At 45.8% G+C, this 5400-nt stretch overlaps 1 pseudogene; it reads right to left on the reverse strand.

Annotated features, from left to right (window-relative positions):
• Positions 1 to 1277: 1277 nt before the first annotated feature.
• On the reverse strand, positions 1278 to 1400 carry LOC136662943 (5S ribosomal RNA; annotated as a pseudogene).
• Positions 1401 to 5400: the final 4000 nt, after the last annotated feature.

Consider the following 5400-nt stretch of genomic DNA (forward strand, 5'->3'; position numbering starts at 1 on the left):
GAATGAGAACCCCCCATTTGAATCAATGCCTATTCACTGAGAAATAAATGTGGGATAAATGGTACAGGAGGGTACAAGGGCAGGAGTAAATGGTAAAAGGTAAATGGTACAAGGTACATAAATGGTACAAGGGCAGGAGGTCTGGTCTAGAGAGTAGAGCCTCCATTTGCCTGAAGATAACATCCACAAGGTCGCCAGTTCGAGGCCACCGGCACCGTGCGACCTTGGAGCAGCTGATAAGCTGAAGTCGAGCAATTCCATCTGCTCTGAGCGTGGGAGGATGGAGGCCAGAATGTGAAGCCAGATTGGAATGAAACACCTGAATGTTGTGGTTCTTGAAAGAAAGAACCTTCTTTCAATTGTAAAAATTCCTATTTAATAAGGGATTTGGATAAGCCTGCCTATGTAAACCGTCTTGAATAAAGACCAAGAAAGGCGGTATATAAATACCTGTATTATTGTATTATTATTATTACAAATGGCTATGAATGGAGTGTATTGTTTCAGATCCTCATTTGTATCCAGTTTGGATCCAATTCTTGATCATTTGAGGAGGCTAATTCAAATGTATTTGTATCTGTGTGGTATGCACATATATACCCAAATGCTGGAGCACATTCAAGTGTCACATCAAGCATCCATTGTGATCGACAAAGGTTGGAGCCATTCAAACAAGGTCCTGTTTGGAGCTCAATGGCTCCAATTAGTTCTATGGGGCAACACAAACTGTCTTCAATCTAGGACAGACTGAGAAGTGGGACAGAACTAATTCCATCTCCAGTCACTAGGGCGGAAGAAGCCCCACCTCACTGCTGTCCCCGAGTCACCACCTTACTTCATTCCATGTAAGAGAATGGCTACCATGCATTTGTGTGGGCAAGTGTAACATGCTACATTCAGAGCCACTGTTGCAGCTGGGAAAAATGTGGATAGGGCTGCACTTCATCTCTGTACAAAGAGCGCACACACATTTTGCTAGTGCCCGAACACTAGGACGGGTTCTGCAAATATGAGTCAAGATTAGGAATGCCCTTTCCACCACGCTTCCTTCCATCAAATAGCATCTTCTGCTTTAGGAAACCAAGATGCAGTAGGACCTGGAGGTGCGGCAGTGGAGAGGAGGGTATCCATTATTTAAATGGTACACAGGTGGCGAAGGAGCAAGTTTACCTCTGGCTACATGTCGCATTTCCAGGTTTTCTGCACTGACAGATGATACCACACACTCATTGCCAGCAAATGGTCGGCAACCTTCAGTCTGGAAAGACTATGGTATAAGCCTACAGCACCCGGTATTCCCAGGTGGTCTCCCATCCAAGTACTAACCAGGCCTGACTCTGCTTAGCTTCCGAGATCAGACAAGATCAGGAGATAGTGTTCAGTATAGGGAGATGGTTGGCAACCTTCAGTCTTGAAAGACTATGGTATAAGCCTACAGCACCCAGTATTCCCAGGCGGTCTCCCATCCAAGTACTAACCAGGCCTGACTCTGCTTAGCTTCCGAGATCAGACAAGATCAGGAGATAGTGTTCAGTATAGGGAGATGGTTGGCAACCTTCAGTCTCGAAAGACTATGGTATAAGCCTACAGCACCCAGTATTCCCAGGCGGTCTCCCATCCAAGTACTAACCAGGCCTGACCCTGCTTAGCTTCAGTGCTTGGAAGTTTTGCACTATGAGTTCTAAGATGTCCAACTCCTTATCCCAGGACCACTTGAGAGGAAATAGGAGAACAAGCCTTCCTAAATTCCAGCCCTGAATAACTACCCGGCCCAAGTATTGGGCATTGTTTCCTTGTTCAAGTGCTTGTGTCATTTTTCCTTGACTACGCATCTTCAAGCTGCAGGTCTGTACATACTCAAAACATTCCTTGGGCCTCCAAAATCCCTTCTTGCATTCTGCCCCCTCCCCTCAGAAGCCTGCTGTGGGTTGAAGGGTCTTGCTTGATTCTGCAGCCATTGACTTATGGCATGGAAGGGGGTTCTGTGTGCCTCAGAAGAAGAATCTCTAGAGTCTGAGGAGGAGGGTGTGTCATCTGGTGTGAAGAAAATTCTGAGACCAGCCCTTGGAAACCCCAGGATGGGGTATCATATAGGGGCATAGCATAGGAGGTGTTGGAGTAGGACAGTAATTCCCAAACTGTTGGGACCCTCAATGCCCCCACCTTGTGCTGCAGGTGCAGTGCGACGACATCATCCTCAGTTACTTCCAGGTTCAGAGGCCCCAAATGGTTCTACAAACAGAGGTAAGGGGGCCAGGGCAGGCAGGAGGGCTTTTTCCAGTGCACGTTCCTCATGTGCGGGAGCTCTTTCTGCTGTTCTGAGCCTCCAACTGCTGATGGACACCAGACATCCTGGAACACTCCGGTAAGTGCTTTGTGATGCCCTAGGACATCGAGATGCACAACTTCTGAAGTAGGGCCTTCCAGGGTCTGTGTTGGGAGAATCCCACCCCCAATCTATCCCTTTTTCAGATTCAACTGCCTCATTTCCTGAGTTCTTTTCCTGAGACCATCACAGCCAGGAAGAATGTTTGAAACATCTCTACTTTCTACTCAGACTAGTGGGCTATCTCCAGGATCTTCAGGTATGGGTCTTCCTTGCTTCCTGCAGTCCTTCTCACTGGATCCTTCTGGATCTCCATCTTTCTCACTGGGCACTCCCACTGAGCTATGTCCCTCTCCGTGTTGAAAGTCCAAGTCTCCTTGCAAAAGAATGAGCATGCACCCAAGGCAGGGATTGTAGCTCCTTGGTAGAGTCCATGCTTTGCAATCAGAAGCTCTCAGGTTGAATCCCTCATGTTTTCAGGCAGGGGAGAGAAAAAAAATCTTCTCAGAAACCCTGAAGCTTTGCTACCATCCAGTGTAGATGGTACTGAGCTAGGTGGACCAATGGTCTGACTTAGTACAAGGAAGCATTCAATGTGTCTTTTGGAATGCAGCCTTGGTTAATTATCCCTAGAGTATTCTCTGCATAAAACCAGCAGAAGATTACTGTGCTTGTATAGCTTCAGTTCACCTGCTCCTGAACATTAGTATTTTCCATTTAATGGAGCTCAAAGGTTAATGGCAAAGCTCTAATACTGTATTAAAAATGGGTTTGTGATTCCCTAATGGCACAGCCTCATTTAACCACCCCTAATAGTTCTAGTGCCCCTTTGCACCTGTGATCAACGGCTTGCAAGGTCTATTTTTAAAAAGCAGGTTGTTGGAAAAACCCAATGTCTAATAGTCATGTCTATTTCAAATCTTGACTGAGATACCCAAGCAGAATCACAAATTGATTCTACAGAAAATGAAAAAAAAAATACTGTTTTGCTTTGGAGCAAAGGTGGCTATTTGAACTAACACAGGCAGAACCGACCTTTGGAACTCACTTCCATGGGATACCAGGTCAATTCACACAACTGTTTTTGGAGTGGGCAGCCAGCACTTTATATTCATCTGATAAAGTATATTTGCAAAAGGATGTAGCAACTCTGATAAGTGAATTTTTAAAGTGCTTTTTAGGATGTGAAATTTTGCTTGGAGTTACCTTTAGCAAGACCCTCTAACACCTGGGTATTGAAAGGGAAAATCACTTTAAAGTGAAAGGTCCACCAGCAAAAATGACTGTGTGATAAGAATGCCCTCCATAGGGTCATGGGAAGGAACCCTTCTTTGAACTGGAGAGAGGCAGCTGAAGCCTCAATTTTGGTCCTAAATGGGATTGTGGAGGAAAATGAGAGGGGAAATTTGGAGGCTGGGTTAGGGTTAGGGTTAGGGGGTTAGGGGGGATGACATCAGTTGCAAAGTTTTAAGGAAAAGGGCTTGGCATTGAGATAGGAGTTGGGTTCTTTTTTAAAAAAAGTCTTCTGTCATTACAGGGAACAGAAGAGGTCATCTGCAGTCACAATAGTTTCTCCCAAATGCAGTGTGATTCAATTGCATTCTGGGAGAAAAGGCAGCTGTCAGTGGGAGATGAGCCCCCTCCTCAAAGGAGGAGGATCCAATAATTTTTTGGGGGGAGTGTCAGGAAATGGTGGCTACCAAAAGATCCCTGTTACTTATGGCGGCCACAACCTTTTTGCAGAATCCAATGCACAATGCTGCATCACAGCCCTGGTGTGCACTTGTGGCCTGCTAGAGTACCCTGTGAAGGTCCAAGAACTGCAGCCCAACTGTGATGGTTCAGAGGTCTTACCTCTGAGAACGGGTGCCCCCTGCTTGGTCGGTACACCTACACAGCATATCTGTGCAGCCCTTGGCTGGAGGTTCTGGTTGTCAAAACACAAGGTGAGCGCAGCCCGGAAGCCATTCTTGTAGAGGCCTTTGGCCTCCCATGGGGACCCCCAACTCTACACCGGCCTCTACTTAATTAAGGAAAGCATCCAAAGCAAATGAAAAATAAGAGCTCATTTTTTTTTTTCTGCAAACACCACTTTCTTCTCCTGTCTGGAGTTCCCTCCCAGACATCACATCTCACACCCTGGTGACCCGTGGAATAGGGGAATTGAGTGGAAGAGGAAAGAAATATTGCTGTAGCTCCTACTCCTCCTCCACAGTTCCTATTCCACTCTGTTCCCCTGTTCTTTTTCTAAAGGAGGAAGCAGGAGTGGTAGAGGCTATGGCTGCCACATCACCAGGTCATGGGAGACCTCGGTGTCTGGGAGGACTGGCTCTGTCACTGCAAATGTCTCCTTTTTCTCTAACTTGCTGAGCAGAGATCCATGTGACCCCTTTCTCTTTAGCTATGTTATCACCCCATTATAACGCTCTTCAGTGGTACCATTACAGTGATTCCGTCCTCAGACTTCCACACTGATGCATGCAACCTTCCACTACATCTCCATTATGCTTTGAGCTATAGCAAGTCGTTTACCTGGGCAGTGAACTCTACCCGAGCCACATCCCCAAACTGTGATTTATTTGATACATTTCTGATGAAGGAAGCCATGTAAAGGTCTCGCTTTTCTGACCGCGATAAATAGCACATCATAGCATAATCAGCAAGCCATACTAAAGAACATCTCAAGGACCGAGGAAGAAAGCATGCCAGTGTTTGCTAAATGATTACGTATGACAACGGTTGACATTTCCGAAACCAAAAGCGACGGTTAGGCCAGCAAGCTATGTTTGTAGATACTTGGCCTGGAAAACAGAGGCAGAATTGACATTTTATTAGGAAACGACATTTGTGTGGATGAAAACACTTATACCAGACTGCCCTTCCCTTCATAGTAGTTAAATAGTCTGATGTGTTTCAGTTATCCCAGTGTCTTTCCACTGATTGGACAGGACACTGGTAAGTGAGAGTGAACAAGTTTACTCTGGAGTGAGCAATGGAGAGGAATCTTGCAAACATGCCTTTCTTTATCTCTTCTTGCCTAAATGGGTCAGAGGTGTAATTTTTAAAAATGAAAC

This window comes from Tiliqua scincoides, chromosome 11, assembly GCF_035046505.1.
Source record: "Tiliqua scincoides isolate rTilSci1 chromosome 11, rTilSci1.hap2, whole genome shotgun sequence".
NCBI lineage: Eukaryota > Metazoa > Chordata > Lepidosauria > Squamata > Scincidae > Tiliqua > Tiliqua scincoides.